This window comes from Talpa europaea (assembly GCF_964194135.1).
Source record: "Talpa europaea genome assembly, chromosome: 3".
NCBI classification, from domain to species: Eukaryota; Metazoa; Chordata; class Mammalia; order Eulipotyphla; family Talpidae; genus Talpa; species Talpa europaea.
Genome location: NC_140069.1, coordinates 49,474,252 through 49,495,762, shown reverse-complemented (window position 1 = coordinate 49,495,762; position 21,511 = coordinate 49,474,252).

Below are 21,511 nucleotides of genomic sequence, written 5' to 3'. Positions count from 1 at the left end.
GCCTGCGTGGGTGTTTTGATTTTAAATACATGGGAGAGTAAAGATGAAATAAGGACAATTTTTTTTTAAACTTTGCTTCTTCCTTTCCTGATCATTTGTCAAAGAATGCTTCCTTCCCCAGAGAGAGTAAGGAGATAACGAAGGAGAGCATCTGTAAGACATATTGAATGCTAAAAAGAAGACTTTCTATCATTTAAACACAAACAAGTCTTCAGTTACTGTCAATACTCAATTCTGGGACACATCACTATGGGGTAGGGGTGGAAATACCTTTCAACAGGCAAAACAATGTAGGTCTTTTAAATGGGAATAGATTTTTTTTTTTTAACTACCAAATTATTTAAAACATGCTGGAGAAAAGCCTTAAGTTTTCATGTGAGGGCCTCGTTGGTGGCACAAGGGCTTAAGACCCAACCTATGCTGCTATCCACAGCCACTGCAGCATGAGTTTGATCCCCGGCCAGGGAGCTACTCACATGGCACAGCAGACCTCTCCTGACTTGCCCGCTGCTCCCCTCAGCAGTGTATTTCAGTCAATCTGCCTGTTCTGTTTACCACTCTGTCTCTGGTGAATCCTCTCATCCCCCACACATCTGGCCTGTCCCCCAGTTCTTGTATACATAAATAAATCTTTAAAAAAAAGAATAATCCACATCAAATCTGAAGCTCACATAAAAAGTTTTTTTAAAGATTTATTTATTTATGTATACAAGAACTGGGGTACAGTCCAGAAGTGGGGGGGGGGGGGGGCGGGAGGATACACCAGAGACAGAGCGAGGAACAGAACAGGTATATTGACTGAAATACTGCTGAGGGGAGCAAGGGATGAGTCAGCAGAGGTCTGCTGAGCCATGTGGGTCATTTCCCTGGCTGGGGATCAAACTTGTGCTGCAGTGGCTGCAGATAGCTTCATAGTGCTATCTTAACCCCTGGAGCCACCAGGGAAGCACCTAATGTGCATTATTTTTTTTTAAGATGTATTTATACATACAAGAACTGGGGTACAGGCCAGAGGCATGGGCGTGGGAGGATCCACCAAAGACAAAGTGGGGAAGATAACAACCAGATTGACTGAAATACACTGCTGAGGGGAGCAGCGGGTGAGTCAGGAGAGGTCTGCTGCACATTGTGGGTTGCTCCCTGGCCAGGGATCAAACTCATGCTTTGGTGGCTGCAGATTGCTTCATAGGTTGTGTCTTTACCCCTTGTGCCACCTGGGAGGCCCCAATGTGGATTATTCTTAAAGAAGCTAAACACTATTGAATCAGATCATGACATTTATCAATTATAGTCAATTCTCATCTTATCAAATTTCTTTTTAAAGATTTATTTATTTTTATACAAGAACCGGGGTACAGGCCAGATGAGCGGGAGGGTGAAAGGATTCACCAGAGACAGAGTGGGGAACAGAACAGGCAGACTGACGAAATACACTGCTGAGGCGAGCAGCGGGTGAGACAGGAGAGGTCTGCTGCACCATGTGGGATTCTCACCGGCCGGCCGGGATCGAACACGAGCTGCAGAGGCTGCAGACAGCTTCACAGAGTGGTGCCTAACCGCCTGCGCAGCCAGGGTGGCCCTTATCAAATGTTTAATGTCTTCTATCTATTAACAAAAAATGAAATTATATGCTAGCTGTAAGCCAATTTGTTTTTAAGAATACTTATTTTTCTCTTTAATTAAATACAAGGAAGTTTAATCATGATTCATGTTAATAAAAGGTGTGTTTTTGTTCTCACTGTTAAATTTAATAGTTACTTATCAAAATATCTAATATAGACCAACTGTTGTTATTTAGACCAATTGTTGAAAAATAATTATAATGCTAACTCAAAGCAAAATGAATTTTTTAACAGTTGCCTCATGGCACAAGAAATAAAACACATTCACAATTTTATGTTTTATGGAAAATTTACATCCATATCCCATTGTGAGAGGTATGTTCTTAGAGATGTTATTAAAATGATTTAGGCAAAAAAATACATAATAGAATGACTATAGAGTAAGGGAAATAGAAGGTTCAAAGAAAAAATGGCAGGATATACATTTTCTAAATGTTAAAAATGATTACTAGTGTATTTTTAATTGGAAAATGGCAAATATTGCCATTAATGTATTGAGATTCCACTGGATAGATTTTATTTTTTTAATATTAATTTTTTTATTTTTTACATCATTGTTCATTTTTAAAAAATATTTGCTTCCCCCCACCCCCTCAGGTGTAGTCCCCATAGAGTTTCCTTCACCAATGCACCCGTGCACCATCACCTCAGTCCCCTGTGCTCCTCCCTCCCTCCCTCTGATCCCTCTCCCTCCTCCTCCCCTGCAGGATGTCTCTGATTTGTAATTGTCCATTTTTGCTTTGTTGTGTTTTGTACTGTTATTATTTTTTTTTACACTGATGTCTTATTGGGTTCCCCTATATTCCTGCTACAAGTGAAACCATCCAGTATTTTTCTTTTTCCTTCTGGCTTATTTCACTGAGCATAATTCCTTCTAGCTCCATCCATGTTGCTGCGAATGGCATGAGTTTGTCTTTTTTGATTGCTGAATAATATTCCACTGTGTATATATATCACATCTTCTTGATCCAGTCATCAACTTTTGGGCATTTGGGTTGTTTCCAGGTTTTACCTATTGTAAATATTGCTGCAATAAACATAGAGGTACAGGTGTTCTTTTGAATCAATGTGTTTGTGTCCTTTGGGTAGATCTCTAATAGTGGAATTGCCGGGTAATATGGTAGCTCCATTTTTAGCAGATTGAGGAATCTCCATACAGCTTTCCATAGAAAAGCTGGACCAGTTTGCACTCCCACCAGCAATGTAGGAGAGATCCTTTTTCACCACTTTTTCACCACATTCTCGCCAATATTTGTTGTTGCTTGTTTTTTTGATATGTGCCATTCTTACTGGTGTAAGGTGGTATCTCAGTGTGGTTTTAATTTGCATTTCCCTGATTATCAGGGCTGTTGAATATTTTTTCATATGCCTGATGGCCATTTGCATTTACTTTTTGGAGAAATGTCTTTTAAGTTCTTCTGCCCATTTCTTGACTGGATTGTTTATTTTGTTTTTATTGAGTCCTCTGAGTTCTTTGTGATCAGTCCCTTATCAGTTGATTGGAGTGCAAAGATTTTTTCCCAATCTTCACTGGATAGATTTTATTTTTTTTAAAGATTTATTTATTTATGCATACAGGAACTGGGGTAAAGGCCAGAGGTGTGGGGGGTGAGAGAAGTCACCAGAGATAGAGTGGGGAACAGAACAGGCAGATCGACTGAAATACACTGCTGAGAGGAACAGCAGGCAAGTCAGGAGAGGTCTGCTGTGTCATGTGGGTATCTACCTGACTGGGGATTGAACTTGTGCAGCAGTGGCTGCAGACAGCTTCATAGGTTGCATCTTAACCCCTTGCAGCACCAGGGAGGCCCTCCATTGAACAGATTTTAAAGAGCATATAGATTCCATTAGAAGAAGCTTAGTCATCACACTCTATGTCAACACAGAAAATGTATTGGGTGCCTGCTGTCTGCCAGGCAGGGTGGATGTCCACTTTGTAAATGCTGCTGTTCCCATAGTCCTCTTACACATTCCCACACCTCCTTGGCAAGATCAGCTCTCTTCCGATTTTAACTATCATCCACATGCTGATAACTCCTAAATCCATATAGGCAGCTCTAACCAGACCCTCAGTCCATACTTACCAAAAAGGACTGACAACACCACAAAGTGTTCTAGTACTCTGCATCTATTCTAAACTGTTACCTCATTTAAGCCTCACGTTAAAACGATGATTTATTGGGGACTCCCTGGTGGCGCAGGGGTTAAAGACACAGCGCTATCAAGCTATGGCCAGCCACTACAGCAAGAGTTGAATCCCCAGCCCAACAGGGTGCTAACCCACATGGCACAGCAGACCTCTCCTGTCTTGCCCACTGCTCCCCTCAGCAGTATATTTCAATAGATCTGCCTGTTCTTCTCCCCAATCTGTCTCTGGTGAATCCTCTCACCCCCTGCACCTCTGACTTACAACCCAGTTCTTGTATGCATAAATAAATAAATCTTTAAAAAAAATGTCAATGGTTTATTAACCCATTAAAGATGAGAAGACTAAAGTGTAGAGAGATTAACTTGCCTAAAATTTGCTAACCTAATGAAAGTGACTAAGTCAAGATTCTAACCACTTTGCATCTCTTCCCTTTACTCTCCCACTTTCTCAGAGTTTCCCACCACAGTTGCTACAAGTCCTTTGGCCTCTACTACCACATTGCCCTTTACATTCCTAGCAATAGCAGGGCACTGGGTTTGAGTTGTGCCTTCTCCATGCTTTATGCAAAGGGAACAATATAAGAGGATTCATAGCTAGTATATGTGTGGAAAGGAAGTGGGGGTGGCGGGAAAGGCTTCCTGGAGGAAGAGGCAGTAGGTTAATAACATAAGTGGGCCTCCCTGGTGGCACAAGGGATTAAGTCTCAGCCCTATGAAGCTATATGCAGCCACTGCAGCATGAGTTCAATCCCCAGCCAGGGAGGTGACCCACGTGACTCAGCAGATCTCTCTTGTCTCTCGGTCTGCTCCCCTCAGCAGTGTATTGCACTTAGTCCACCTGTTCTATTCCCCACTCTGTCTCGGTAAATCCTCTCACCCTCCTCCACCCCTGTACCTTTGGCCTGTACCCCAGCTCTTGTATGCATAAATAAATAAATCTTGGGGGAAAAAGCTGAAAATAAGTTCATTTAGTAAAGTGTGTGGATGGGAGAGTGAAGAGAAGCTTGTTCTGCCCAAGAGATGAGCAGGTGAAATGGTACATGCCCCTAGATCACAAGGACACAGATGAGAGCTCTATTGAAGTTGCAAAGTCCAGCAGGAGTCTGACCTGGTCAGACTCTGCATGCATGTCAAAGCATTTGAACTTTTTTCCTAAGAGCAATGGAATGCTACTGTAGGGCTTTAAGCTATGGAGTGTTAAGATGAGTCCTGTGCTTTTCAAATAGCAGGTGACAGTATGGAGAAGAGACTGGAGGGAAAAGAGCAGAGGGAAGGATACCAATCCAGAGGCTATTCCAACAGCAGATGCATGAAGAGTGGGCTGTACACGGCCAGTGCATGTGGAAAAAAGAGAAGGCTTAACGGATATTTAGAAGATAGTATGACAGGATCAGATCATGTATCAAAGGAGAAGCAGAGAATCAGGAATAAAATCTACATATCTGACTTAGCATCTGGGTATATAGGTGCTGGACTTTGGGATAAGGGCTACCATTTGGGGGGATGTTTTTAACATATGAGATATGCAGAGGGAAAGAGCCAGTAGATGGTCTGGGCTGGAAATGTAGAATTGGAACCAAATGCTTAAATACAGTATTTAAAGCGAAGGGAATGAATGAGATCTCTAAAGAGTGGTGCAGGTGGGCAGGACAGAGTCTAACAAAGCACCATGCAGACCAATCAACATTTAAAAAAGAAGCTGATGAGAAGGACAGGAAGACTTCACAGAAGTCACCCTGGATAAAAGCTGAAGGTAGAATATTTCAAGGGGTGGATGGATGAGTGACAGACCCACAATAAGGAATGAAATACCATTTACATGATCATCAAGATGATATCCAACACTTTCAAATAATGCTTTTTGTGTTCACATACACTAGAATGAGTGATTTATCTATCACCAAGAAACTGTCAGGTTCAAGGATGAATGCAAGCCCCGTCATTCATAAAGACTGAAAGGCTACAATTTTGAAAGTTCAAGGGCAAGTTGATCTGTCCATTTTTTTTTAAGATTTATTTATTTATGCATACAAGAGCTGGGGTATAGGCCAGAAATGCAGGGAGTGAGAGAATTCACCAGAGACAGAGTGGGGAATATAACAGGCAGATTGACTGAAGTACACTGCTGAGGGGAGCTACGGGCCAGACAGGAGAGGTCCGCTGCAGCATTGGGTTGCTCCCTGGCCGGTCTGGGGATCAAACTTGAGCCGCGGATTGCTTCATAGTGCAGTGCTTAACTCCTTGCTCCACCAGGGAGGACCTGATCTGTGCATTGTTAATCTCCAGCTTCACCTGCCTGGCTTAGAAGACATGTTCATTATCAATATGCGAAAGAAGGTGAAAAAGTTCTGGAGTGAGTGGTTATGTTTGCACAACAATGTAAATGCACTTAATGTCACTGGGCAGTATACATTAAAATGGTTAAAATGGCCCAAAAGAATTAAAAGCAGAGTCTCAAAAAGATGTCTGTCCCCCCGTGTCCATGGTAAGTATTATGTACAATAGCCAGAAGGCAGTAAAACAACCCAAGGGTCCATGAACAGATGAATGGATAATCAAAATGTGGGGAACACATAAACGGAATAGCTCTTAAGAAACTTAATTTAAAACAAAAAAGAAAGTTTTCAGTTATGGTTACAATTTCATAAACTACATGTTTTCTACTCACTGAGCAGCATGCAATTATTTTTTACTGTGGTAAAATATACACAATATAAAACTTACTACTTAAACCACTTTTTTATTATTACTCAGACTTAAAGAGGAAGGAAATTCTGACACATGCTACAACATGGGTTGACCTGAGGACACTGAGATAAGCCAGGTCACCAAGAAAATACTGTAAGATTCCATTAATATGAGATATTTAGAGGCCTCCCTGGTGGTGCAAGGGGTTAAGATGCAGCACTATAAAGTGATCTGCAGCCCTGGCCAGGGAGGTGACCCACATGGCGCAGTAGACCCCTCCTGCCTCACCCGCTGCTCCCCTCAGCAGTGTATTTCAGTTTATCTGCCTTTTTCTGCTCCCCACTCAATCTCTGGTGAATCCTCTCACCCCCCATACCTCTGGTTTACACCCCAGTTCTTGTATGCATAAATAAATAAATCTTTAGGGCCTCCCCTGGTGGCACAGCAGTTGAGCGCTGGGCTGCGAAGCTGCCCACAGCCTCTGCAGCGCCTGTTCAATCCCCAGCCTCTGGGCGAGGGTCCCACATGGCACTCAGACCTCTCTTGCTGCGCCCACTGCTCCCCTCAGCAGTGTATTTCGTCAGTCTGCCTGTTCTGTTCCCCACTGTGGCTCTGGTGAATTCTCTCACTCTCTCGTGCTTCTGACTGTACCCAGTGCTTGTATGAATAAATAAATAAATCTTAAAAAAAAAAAAAACTTTATAAAAATAAATAAATAAATAAATAAATCTTTAAAAAAATGATTCTTTGGGCCTCCCTGGTGGCACAAGGGATTAAGCACAGCACTATGAAGCTAACTACAGCCACTGCAGCACTAGTTCGATCCCCGGCCAGGGAGATACCAACATGGCGTAGATCTCTCCTGACTCGCCTGCTGCTCAGCCGTGTATTTCAGTCAGTCTGCCTGCTCTGTTCCCCACTCTGTCTCTGGTGAGTCCTCTCACTCCTCACACCTCTGGCCTATACCCCATATCTTGCATGCATAAATAAATAAATCTTTAAAAAAAGAGATTCTTTTCCACTAGGGCCCCTTAAGTACCATTTTGGTACAATACAGTTGCTAAAAAGCTATGAAACTATTATGAAGCTTCACACATTATAATACATAAAAATTAAAAATATTCTAGAATACCATTTTTTCACCTATCAGGTCAGCAAAATTTCACAAACTGGATAACATACTTGGTGGGGATAAGGGAATGGGCCCTCTCTTACGTAGGTTTGAGTGTGTAAGCACCTTTGGACTGCAGTATTTAAAGTATATTCAATTATACCTGCACTCATGCAGTAGTACGGGCAGAACTGCTTGATCATTCATTGCTGCATTCATTATGATAGCACAGATCAAAAACAATGGCCTATTAGTAGAATAAAGACTAAGGAAACTATGATATGTCATACCAGGAAGAGTTACACAGTTCTAGAAAAGAGACGAAGTTTCCTAGGCTTTGACTGGAAAGGATTTGAAGATATTTTGATAAATGTAAAAAAAATTATATAGAAGAAGATAGGGAGGAAATAAAACATCCATCAGTATTTCTTTCACTTGCATAAAAAAATGCTGAAAAGGCATATAGGAAACTAATAACTAATTGCATATGAGAATGGGAGCCACTCATGGGAAGCAGGAAGATACATTTTTATGATTATATATTTTATATATGTATATTTTTATGTATATTTTATGTATATTTTTATGATTATATTTTAATTTATTTATAAAATACATAAATGTCTCACTTCTTCCAAATTTTATAAATTAAAAATAAAAATGTCTCTCTAGTGGCATAACGGTACAAGATTCACAGCTCTACCCTACACTTGGGTGAATTATTTTTTCTCTGTGTGTTTCAGTTTCCTTAGATGATGTGCAATGGAGATGATAATAAAACTATCATAAAGTATTAAGAACAAGACCTGACCCATAAAATATACCTTTTGAAGGTAAAATTTTAATCAGCATTCTCATGCTTAAATCTTTAAAAATAAATTATAACCCTATTTTCAGAAAGTATCTAAATAATGCCTGTTACACAATTAGTGAAAAAGACACTGCTGTATTTGAATCATTTATTGGTGATTGAAATTATCAGCCTCATTTTACAAATAGGAAACAAGTCAGAGCAGTTTGTTACCTACTCTGCTCGAAATGTAACCAGAAATTAAAGATTTCACAGTGAACTTCCTAGACATTATTTGAAGCTCTTACTTAGATTATGTTCTTTATTACTCTACAAGGCCTTGTCAAAAAAACAAAAAACACATGTGACAATATCTAAAATATGGAGTTATTTTTTCCTCTGAAAGATATGCAGACCTTATCGTATCTCATTGCTGGATGTTTCACCTAGTTTGGTCTGGCACAGAAATTAACTTCATTTTACAGCTCATCACACTCAGCATATGCTTCAACAAATGGATTCCTGTATCCAGAGACCAGTAAAATTCCTGTTTCCTTTGGGGATTTTGTTATAGCATTTGTTCTAGGACATTAATGGATGTCCTAACCAGTCCATGTTTTCTAAAGCAATGACAACTCAAGGTCATACTCACAAAATGGGGCATGTTCAATATAATGACTACAAAAAAATTGTGTATATATACAGCACACAGACATTCCTGGTTATGTCAATCATACTTATTGCTTCTTTTTCCAATATGTAATTTAATGGGGATTCTTATTTTAAGAGGCATTTTAAAAATCAACAAATCAATTTCTAGGAAGAAGCCTTTTGCATGACTTAGAGTTAATGTTTAATCAGTACCCAATGCTTGCTCAAAGACACTGCAGGGAAATGTAACTAGAAATGTGTACCAGATTGATGAAAAAATGGCCAGGATTATGTGTTCAACTCCCCCCCCCCCCTCCAAGAAAAGATTTAATGATAATCCCCACCAATCTCAAACAATAGATGAGCAATTCTCTGTCTGAAATTCTTTTAGGCAAAATATTTTCAATAATTTGGAGTTTCTTGTTCAGTAAACTAAGTTGTTCAGTTGGAAAATGAAGGCATTTCAGTATTAAGTTGTGACTTTAAAAGGGCAAATGTCTACAACAAAGCACATTTCCCCCAAACAAGTGATAAAGAAAAATACAACGTGGAATTGGATGGAATCTTTCAAAATGTTGCATGGGAAATCATAGAAAGTTATTTTAAGGATATGTTATAAAACCAGAATACCAAATCCCTCTTGTGGAAAGGCACATAAGTAGACTAAGTCTCAGTATGAAAATCAGACTAACAGAAACAGATCAATTATCAAGTCATCTAATAATACAATAAAAATAACCCATCTGACTCAACTGAAAGAATGTTGATGATTTTACTCTCTCTAGAGTTTGAACTAACAGATATAATGAGAATGCGTTACCCTTTTTTTTTTTTAATTTTCTTTTTTTTATTTATACAAGAGCTGGGGTATAGGCCAGAGGCACGGGAGGGTGAGAGAATTCACCAGAGACAAACTGGGGAGCAGAACAGGCAGAATGACTGAAATACACTGCTGAGGGGAGCAGTGGGTGAGGCAAGAGAGGTCTGCAGCGCCATGTGGGAATCTCCCTGAACGGCCAGGAATCGAAACCCGCGCTGCAGAGGCTGGGGACAGCTTCAGAGCGCTGTGCTCAACCCGCTGCACCACTGGGGAGGTCCCCAGAATGCTTTACCCTTTTTATAGATATACTTCTACTCAACTTAGTTATTATTGTCAAGATTTCACGCAATGTCCATATTATATAAGACCATAAAATGGCACATGAATGTATATTTTTTCCATGTATAATTTTCACCTGAGACAGTTCAAACTGGCATAGGACTCAATATTTATAACAAACACATATAAGCGACTTTATCAAAACACTTATTAATCAGCCCATTAAGTCCTGGAATACTGAGCATAGAAACTCCAAATTCCTCCTGAACAACATCAGCCACCAGCTCACTGCCTTGCCTTTGAGTACTCTTATTGTTAAATCTAAAATAGCACTCTCTTAATGTACAGGGGGGGAAAGAATAAAAGTTATATTAGCCCACATTGACAATTGCTGCCTTAGCATGCTGTCAATGCAGTGGCAACCCAGCAGTATGCTGGGGATGCTGAGAGAAGGGGAAGGGGGTCGGAAGGTCTGGGGTTGTAGAGAGAGAGGAGGAAGGTGGATCCTCATTGCCAGCAGCTCAGGAGGGCTACTGATCCTCACAGCCATTACCACAATGCTCCTGCCATGCCCAGATATGGTAGGGCATAGGGGAGCTGATAAGGTGGGGCCAGGCCCTGGATATCACCTGGAAGGTCCATCCACCCACAAACTGAATCTGAACCACCTGTGCCTCTTCCACTCCAAAACTCCCACTCCCATACCTCATGCAGGTCACTGGGACACCTATGGCACTGTTCATCCAGGTGATTGGGGTCCCACTATATTCAGGGAAGCTCTGAATAATAGTGATAATGGGGTGGGGAATAAGGGGAGCTATAAGGAAAATGTAGAAATAACAATAGCTACCATTGAAGTGTCTGCTACTGTGTTCACCTAAACCTTCCCATTCCTTAGGTATGTTTGATCCCGTTAGTTTGCACCTAGAAATTGATTAGAATTAAAACAATCTGGGATAAAGGCAAATATTTATCTACACAGATGTTTAGCATGGTTATTCATATTATTGAAAAATTAGATGCTGCCTAAATGACCAATAGTATATGATTGATTCTAAATCAAGCTACATCCTTTCAGTGGCACCTAGTGAGTACATTTGAAGTAATTTTATTGAAGAACACTTATGATAAACAGAAAATGCTCACTAAGTAGTGAAGGGTGGAAGGAAGCAGTTTACAAAGCAGTTTCTGTTTAGCCAAAATAATAATAATAATAATAATAATAATAATAATATAATAATAACAACAACAACAACATATAGGCACAATCTGGATGGACAGAGACAGGAAAATGGTTATCTGAATGATGAACATAAAATTTTCCACAGTTGTTTTTGTAAGGATTATGGGGGAGGGGAGTTATTTAAATATCTCAACTCCGCTCCTCTCCAAATCCTCTCCTCACCTGCCTCAAGGTTGCAAGTCTGGCAGGGACTTGCAAGGGAGTGGGGGATGGACGAACTGTTCTCACCTCCTTCTGCTGTCCCCTACCCATCCCAGCCCCTGTGCTACCAGCAAAGGAGGAGAACAGTGGGGGGACACTGTCTAGTACCCTCTCCTCCTGGGGAGGGGTATGATAACTGCAAGTTAGAGGTGCAGCTGGGGTCATGTCTGCCTCCCTCTCTGGCACAAGCACCTTCTCCAAAGTGAGTTGAATTCAGTAATCTATTGAAATTTACAAGGTCAATTAAATACCCTCTTATTTAGAGACCTGGTTAGGTCTGAGAGGCTTCATACAAACCCTCAGTCCTTTGGAGGTCTCCACTGGGATGACCTTTGGTGTTTCCTCACACAGAAGTCTCCCCAGGGAAGGTCATTGTGCCTGGGACAGGGCTGGGCTACTTCTTTCCTGGCAGTGTCTCTACCACCACCCCTTGGCTGAGGGAAAAGTGGTCTTAACAACCAAGGACAGATACCAGATCAATTCCCACACCATACCAAAAACCAGGGGCAGATGGAGTCTGGGGTGGCCACTGTCTCCCAGGGCAGTAACGAGGAACAGAAGTCCTAGCCTCCTGCTCGCTCCAAATCTCTGGGAGCAGTGACCTTATTCCTCGGAATCTGCCATGCTGCCCACCCCCAAGCCCCAATCACTGGAAGACTCATTCTATGCTTCTCTCTTTCCATCTCAATTGCCCTTTGAGGGCTGCTAGTGATTCTTGAGTTTTCCAATTCAAACACTTCTTAACTTTGCACCACAGCCTGTCATCTCCAAATGGAAATAAAAGGGAGGAAGGCCTGACAATAGCAACTAATAAAGAGATGGCACCCACCTTGTATTTGTTCACAGAAGCCTCAGGGATAATAATATAGTCCAACTTCCCCATTTGACACAGTTCCATTCTGGATGGCATGATAGCTCAGTGCATAAAGACAGCCCTGAAATATTTCAAATATGGCCTGGGGAAGCTTGTTATGACAGTTTCCTATCTTAATTTCCCTCCGCCTAAGTTAATGAATAGAAAATTGTAGTTTATAACAATCCTGAATGAAGAACTGTACAGAAGCTCTGTACTGACATATTCCTACCTTTGGCTTAGCATTATATTGTGGGCTTTTTCCAGTGTCATGCAGTAGGTTTGTAGAAAGAATGTAAAATATTTTTTGGAAAAAAGCCTTAATTTTGGGCCTCCCCGGTGGCACAGCAGTTGAGCGCTGGGTTGCAAGTCTGCCCTCAGCTTCTGCAGCGCCGGTTCGATCCCCGGCTGCTCCCCAGCCACCGGAGGAGGGTCCCACATGGCGCGCAGACCTCTCCTGCCACCCGCTGCTCCCCTCAGCAGTGTGCTTCGGTCCTTCTGCCTGCTCTGCTCCCCACTCTGGCTCTGGTGAATTCTCTCACCCTCCCGCTCTTCTGACTGTACCCAGTGCTTGTATAAATAGATAGATAAATAAATAAATAAATCTTTAAAAAAAAAAAGCCTTAATTTTAATAGCCACCTAATACTCAATGGCATCTATGTGCCACAAACCTGAATATTTATTTTATCAGTTCTCATTGTCAAGAACAGTGCTGCCAAGTACATCTTTGTTCATAAATCTCTGCATTTCTGACTCTGAAGAATGAATTTCTAGAACTGTAATAAACCAGGCTAAAGACTACAGACTTTTTTTTTCTTAAGGTTTTTTTTTTTTTAAGATTTATTTATTTTTATACAAGAGCTGGGGTACAGGCTAGAGGCACAGGAGGGTGAAAGGATTTACCAGAGACAGAGCAGGGAGCGGAACAGTCAAATAGACTGAAATACACTGCTGAGGGGAGCAGCTGGCGAGACAAGAGAGGTCGGCCACGCCATATGGGAATCTCCCTGGCCGGCTTGGAATTGAACCAGTGCTGCAAAGGCTGCAGAAAGCTTCACAGTGCTGCGCTCAACCCACTGCACCACCGGGGTGGCCCAAGACTACAAACTTTTTAAGGCAACTGCATATAGTGCCTAATTGCTTTCTAACAGGAAAGTTCATTGTTGTAGCAACAACAAAACTAAAACTAAAAGACATAAAATAAAAGGGTTGTACCAGTCTATACACTATGATTAACAGGGTGAGAGTGCCCACTTCCTTTGCTTACTCCTGATGTTGAGAATTTGTTGTGAGTACGCAAAAAGTGACAGGTTTAGACACGGGTGATCACATGCAATTTTCTGGAAGCATACTTTCTTTAACTATACCTGGAACCCACTGTGCTTGACCTCTCTAGCATCTAGCATCATGCATGTGGTGACTGAATCAATGTATTCTCTCCTTGCCTCCCAACCCTCACCCACACTTTCATAGGTCAGTCACCCCTGGTGGATGTCCATACTGTCATCCCTCTGCCTGCTATATGAGGTGCAAGCTCATCATTGTGTTCTCCCCTGCTACTCTTTGCACATGTCATGCTTTCCCATTTGTTCTTTTGCTTTGTCACCTTGTCTTCTCTTCCAGATTGTCATACCCTGGTGGCTGCTGTCACTTTTAAATAGGGTTATTTTGATTCCACAGTAATGATAACAGAGGGAAGGTCAGAGTTCATCTCTTATATACTAATTCGTTCTTTTACTCAGTCAACAAGTATTTACTGAAACACTATGCCTGGAAACACAGAAGGAAATAATGTTGATAGTAATATCTAACTGTGTACTAAGGCTTTACTGAATCCCTGTGATAGTCCAATCAGGTAAGTAGTTATTTCTCCATTTTAAAGATAAGACAACTGAAGTCTATGAAAGTTAAAGGTCACACAACTATTTAAAAGTTGGTACCTCAATCCAAATCCAAGAAGTCAGCTCTTTAAGCTAGATTCCAGAAGGGTGGGGAGTGTTTCAGCCAGAAGGGATAAAATCAGTGAAAGCCCTGAGGCAAAATGTAGTCTGGTCTGTTAAGGAAATTTAAGAAAGTAGTGTGGCCAGAGCAGATTCATAGGAAAGTTGTGTCAGGATCATCCTCATAGGTTAGTGTTAACGATTTTGGTCTATAAATGCAAAGCTATAAAAAGGCTGGAGCAAAAGAGTGATAACAGACTTGTGTTGAAAAGATGCCTCTGGGGGCCTCCCTGGTGGCACAGGGGTTAAAGACAGTGCTATCAAGCTATTGCCAGCCACTGCAGCACGAGTTCTATCCCCAGCTGGCCAGGGAGCTGACCCACATAACGCAGCAGACCCCTCCTGCCTCACCCGCTGCTCCTCTCAGCAGTGTATTTCAGTAGATCTGCCTGTTTTGTTCCCCACTCTCTCTGGTGAATCCTCTCGCCCCCTTCACATCTGGCTTATACCCCAATTCTTGTATGCATAAATAAACAAATCTTTGGGGGAAAAAAGAAAGAAAGAATGCCTCTGGCTGGAAAGGAAAAGATCTAGGCATGTCCTGGATGAATAGATGCAATAGCTAGTACATCAGTCCAGGTCAAGAGGATGGGGCTTCAGATGAATTACAATTAGATGTAAGGTGTGATAACCAGATTCCTCCGGCAGTAGGTGGTGGGACCCTTCCTAAGATAGAGATCTAGTGGATGGTCAGGTTTATAGGAAAGATCTTTAGTTGGGAATGTGTCAAAATCACTTGCCTCCAAGACATACTTAGAGATTCCAAGTAGGAAGTCTGATTAAAATGTTGGAATATCAGGGCAGAGATGAGTCACAGACAGCTAAAGCAGTGGGGGAGGATGCAGGGACAGTGAGTGCAGTGGGAAAAGAATTCAAGATCCCAATGTTTACAGATTAAGTATAAGGAAGGGAGTCTGTAAAGGTTCCAGAGGAAATAGTAATGACTAGGAACACCAGGAAGAGGAATGTGTATTCCAGTTACAGGCCCACACCTCCCCAGCACCTACCTAGTGGCTGATAGAGTGCATATGGGGCCAGGTAATTTTACCTTTTTTGCTATTCTCACACACTTATCTGACATGCAGTCTTCCTTCTGACTGACCCATTTGTTTCAAGAGAACATAATTCGGAAGTGATTTTTAGGATCTTTCTTTGTAGTTTCCTTCAGAGTTCATATTTATGACACCTAACAAAAAAACAGAAGGGGGTTATTTTAATGAAAGAACCCTTACATTTCACTGTATACACTTTCATACTCAGATTTCCCACTATGCACACATATAAGCCATTAGCAAATGAATTCAGTTGAACATTTCAAAATATCTTTAGAACTGCATCAACAAATAGTGAATCAAATTCTAAGATCGTTAGAAAACACCAATGTGCAAATCCCAATTCGTTCCCTAGATCCCTCAGTGACTAATTTCACTTAGGCACTATTTTCCCCCCAGCAACTCTAATTCTGTCAGCAACCACAGGACACACAACTGCTGAACTGATTCAGATTAGGTGCTAACAATTATTTCATGAAAGAGCAAGAGGCAGAGAAGAGAGGGAAAGGAGATGTTCCTTGCCATAAAAGAACCCACAATTGAATGGTGAAGATCTTTTTTAAATAACTAAAGGACATTTGGTTAAATGATGGCAATTTGCTTATTTCCTAAGAACAATGTGGTTGAAAATAAATCTTTGTGAATTCTGGATTAAACAGGCATGGACATCTAACATGCTATATGTGGGATGAATAAATTTAGTATAAAGACAGTGAATATGTGCTTGAAATGAAAAATTAACTTAAATCACCCTGCATGGCAGCAATAGGCAGGGCCTGCCCCCTGACAGAAGATTTCGGCATAGCTGTTTTTTAGCAGTTTATCAACCAATCATTAAGTGAGTTAACGCTACACCCAGGGAATGCTGAAGACTGCATTAGCCATAAATAAATAAGCTAATATGTACAATAGCTAAATGAATAGACTTTTCCTTGGTGTTTTATGGCCTGAAAAGAATGCAGCTTTTCATTAAAGGAATCATTTGAAAATGTGGAAACTGATACTGCCGTAGCTCAGTGCTCTCTGCCCATTGATAATGGCCTGTGTATTAGTTGTGGGGGTAGGAGACTGATGTCCATTTACTTTAGCAAAGATTGTTATTGAATGAAACCCTTAATGGGGGCGTTTATGATCCTACTCAGCTAAGAGCTCAGGGCTGCCTTAGAATAGTCTTTCCCTCCACCTTGACAGCTCTTAGTCAATCAATACAGGTAATATGTCAGTTGGTGGTCAGCAGTCCTGTAAGTAGAAAGGTAGAGCTGAAATGGAAACTGACAGGTAGCCACTTAGAGAGAGGGTATGGGGTAAACACTTTGAAAGTGAAGCTTCTCTCGGGAGTGAGGGACTGTCCAGCCTTCACTTTACAGTTAGTATTGGGATCAGATAGGAAGAGACTAGCAACAAAGACCAGTTAGCAGCGGGGGAAAGCCATTCAGAGCTTAGGAAAGCTCTTCCATCTGGGAGGCACTTTTACAGCCCCAGAATTCATGTTTGTATATTTGTAGCATCTATTTGTCATTGGTTTCATTTAAATTTTTTAACTCTTTTTTTTTTTTAAGATTTGTTTTATTTATATAAGAGCCGGGGTACAGCCTAGCTGAGCAGAAGGGTGAGAGGATTCACCAGAGACAGAGCGGGAAACAGAACAGGCAGACTGACGAAATACACTGCTGAGGGGAGCAGCGGGTGAGACAGGAGAGGTCTGCTCGCCATGTGGGTTGCCTGAGGCCAGTGGGGATCAAACTGGCACCACAGAGGCTGCGGACAGCTTCACAGCACTGCGCTCAACAGCCTGCAACACCAGGGAGGCCCCCTCTTTTAAATTTTTTAAATTGTGATAAAATACACCTAAAACTTAATATCCTTACTATTTTTAAGTGCAGCAGTCAAGGCATTATGTACATTTATACCATAGGGGAGCCATTGCCACCACCTAGCTCTAAAACACTCTTCATCTTGCAGAACCTTAATGCTGTATCCATTAAATTCCTCCTTCCCAGCTCCTGGCAACCAGCATCCTACTTTGTTTCCACAAAACTGACTTTTCTAGGTACCTCACTTAGGTGGAACCAGACAGTATTTTTCCTTCTGTGAATGGCTTGTTTCACTTAGCAAAATATCTTCAAGTTTCACTCAGGGTGTATGTAGCTTGTGCCAGAATTTCCTCTTTGTAAAGCTGAATAATCATGTCTGGTAAATTTGCCATAAATTCTTTGCTGCAAATATCTTCACCCCCTAATTAGTCACAAGGCAGTTTTTCCATAAGAGATAAAATCATGTAAAATAAGAGGGACATTAAAGGGACATCATGGAACCTTAAAAATTATTAATAAAATTAAAATTATTGCAGATTCCATGACATAAAAAGAAAATCTGCTTTAAGTTTCTTCAGAATTTTCTGAGGGATGCTGCTACTTCTTATCATTGCATGTGACATATATAACTAACTGGTGCACATCTGGATTACATTTAAATGTTTCAACACATGCCCATCCTTATTTTCTCCAAATCATTAAGCCATATTCTGTGCCAAATATTAAAATTCTGTCTTCGTGCTCTCCATTATCAAACAGCTAAAAATATTCACCATTTCCAAGAAATTTACACTCATCAGGAATCATATAATCATTACTTTTTAGGGGGATAGGAGGAGTGTGATTATTCTTTTGCCTTCACCTTCCAGTATGTCATGAGGAATTTGGTAACAACAGCATTAGAGAACAAGCTGGTGTCTCTAAACTAGCTAGGAATTCCTAATTAATGCTCTCCAAGACTTGTGAATTATTAGCTGTCTAGTTATTTACATTTGCCATAGTTTATTAAACTTTGGTTTTGGTGGGTAGGAGGGATGACTGTACTCACTGAAGTATTTGCAGATTTTTATTTTCCCAGTAAGTTTTATCATCATATTTTCTATCAAGTTGATATAAGTAGTTGTTATCATCCACCATTTTAAAACCATCATGTTTACTTAATTGTCACTGTACAGATAAGTTACGAGAATTAAGATTTACATAATGTAAAAATGGGAGTACTGCATCAGTTGAAACCATACTATCAACAAATTATTTATATATTTTTTAAAGATTTATTTATTTATATTATACAAGCACTGGGTACAGTCAGAAGCACGGGAGGGTGAGAGAATTCACCAGAGCTAGAGCGGGGAGCAGAGCAGGCAGAAGGACCGAAGTACACTGCTGAGGGGAGCAGCGGGCGGCAGGAGAGGTCTGCACGCCATGTGGGACCCTCCTCCGGTGGCTGGGGAGCAGCCGGGGATCGAACCGGCGCTGCAGAGGCCGCGGGCAGCTTCGCAACCCAGCGCTCAACCACTGTGCCACAAGGGGAGGCCCAAATTATTTATCTTTTAAGTCAAATAATCAGTCAATTAATTATGGCACAGAGATGCTTATGGCGAAGAATTTTACCTAAAACCCTTCATAAAATTCCATTGTATGTACATACCACCCTTTGTTCATCCATTCATCTGCTGATGCTTGTGTTGCTTCCTCTTTTGAGCTATTGTGAGGTATTTTGACCCCAAATGTATTTTGTGCTCTTACCTAGCTAGCAGTTTTAAGTCTTCCTGAGCTACTTAGAAAAACAATACATATATAGCACCCCAGGTCTCGTGACCTCTCCAAACTTGCCTCTTATAATTTACCATGAGAATATGAACTACAAAGGTAGGAAATGCTATCTTTTAAAGATGACTCACATTTCCCAAACTTCTGATAAGAATCATCTGGGTGCTCATTTTAATTTCAGATTCTCAGTGCCTTTCTTCACCTGGGACTGGGGTTGGGTGGTTTGCAAGGGTCCTGGAACCTACAGTTTAATAGATGCTCCAGGTGATTCTCATCTTTAAGCCAGTTTGAGATACTCAGGTTTTAGCTTGATAGAGACCCCTTCACTACCACACTCCCTTCTATTTGGGAGTTAAAGCATCACAAACCTGATAAATGAATGCTGGTTATGTGTTTCAAATATGGATTCTCAATCTTGAAGAAATATGGCATCTATTATAAGAAGAAGTTAGAAATAAGAAAAAATAACTTTTAAAAAGGAGAAAATTACTGATGCAATCTGAGAAAGTAGAGTTATACCACAAACCTACTGCTTATTTTACATCAGAAACCAGTTAAATCCAAACTGACACACCCATTGAATACTGATATTTGGGTGGTGGGATTTAAGTTTCTCAGACAGAATTTCCCATTCTGCATTCAAGTATTTCCGTAATTAATATCACTCACACACAGATCCCTTATTTTCAGTGTCTCAACATTTTGTGTTTGATGTCTAGTAATACAGATTAAACACACTTCTTTCTTCATTTTTATTTTCCCTCCTCAAATCCTGTTATTCAGAAAAATAATTGCAATTTAAGTACCCAGGCAATCAGTGAACCAGGAGAAATCTTGATAATCTGAAAGTTGACAGTTATCAAAATTCCTGGCTGACTATTCTCAAGGATCTTCGCCCTCAAAACACCCTTGAAGTTTTTGACTGTTCAAGTCTCAGAACCCCCAGAACTGTAGATAAAAGGGGCTCTGAGTTTTGTATTTGAACACCATCTTCTGCCTTTGCCTTCTCAGGTCCTTTATTTCCTCCCCTTTGGCAAATGCTTAACACTTGAATTCTAAGACTCACTTGCTCACTGCCCAGCCCTAGGCTCCTAAGATCTCAAGCCCACCAATTCTAGGAGGAGACCTGCCTGGGGCTTGCCCAGAGGGGCGTTGGTAGCTGAAGGGATTTAGTACTTAAAATTTCCCAATTGAGGGATAGCCGCCTCCCTCTAAGGGAGAAACTGAAACAACCTTGGAAGACACCCCCGCCCATTTTTAGTGGAAAATGCTTTAAAATAGAATTTGGTTCAGTTGCCTTTAAATCAGATAAACCAGAAGGGAAATTCACCTATAAGACTTGGCCTACCTTCCCTGGTTCAGGTCCGCATAATCCTACAGCTGAGGCAGAGAAAATTTTTCTAAAGGAAAATCCTAGTTGTCAAAGACAAGCTCAATGTGAGTTGTAAGTTGTGAACTATTTTCCCCCTTAGTTGTCTTGCTGCTTCTAAATCAAATGGGGTAAGGATGCTGGTGGGGGAGGGGAGGAAATCACATTATTTGACCTTAAAATCATACCTAATATTTTAATTAGCATTTTTAAAATAATTGAAGCCAAATAGAACATATTATGGAAGCACTTCCACTTGTTAGTATATGAAGTTACAAGAATCCTGAGCTAATTTAAGGTGAAAAAGAATGATAAAAAGTAAAAAAAAAAAAAAAAAAAAAAAAAAAACTTTATCCTGATGATATGCAAAAATAAATCACAAGTTTCTCCCTCATTCTTGACCCTACTTGAAATTAGGGGTAAATATCTCACTTCAAAATACTATATTTTATTTTGTATTTTTCATTTTGGGGTAGGACAGCAAAGGAATGAGGTCTGCAACAATGGAAGCATCATGCTTATTGTATTTCCTGGATATATACTCTTCGAAAATAATATAGAATACCATTATTTTCTGATTCCATATTTTATGAAAAGATTATCAATGAAGGAGAAATTTATCTCTATTTCATTTTAACACTGTTTTTCTTTCAAAATAATTTTGGTTATTCCATTTGACTTATGTCAATAAACAAAAAAGTGCTGTGATATTTTGATTAAGTATTTCTACTGAAAGAATTCAACGTATAACTTCATTCTCCAGAACTCTGGATAGGGTTCATAAAGATAAGCTCAGTCAAAGCATTCTAAAGGTACTTAGGATTAGCAGAAATGAAATATTGTACAACCTGTGGTATCAAAATTAGAACCAGCATTAATAGATGGTTTAGGACTGTATTAGTGATTTTATCTCTACCAAATTGTGAGTGACATTTCCTTGCAACCCCAACCTGCTCTGCGTTGTCTGAGCTTTGATTTTAAGGCCACAACACTACTGCATCTCCCATAGAGGACCCAAGCATCTGTCTACCAATAACTTCGTTCCCTGAGTCCTAGGACACCCCAAGGACCCATTAAGAGCTCCATCAATATCATC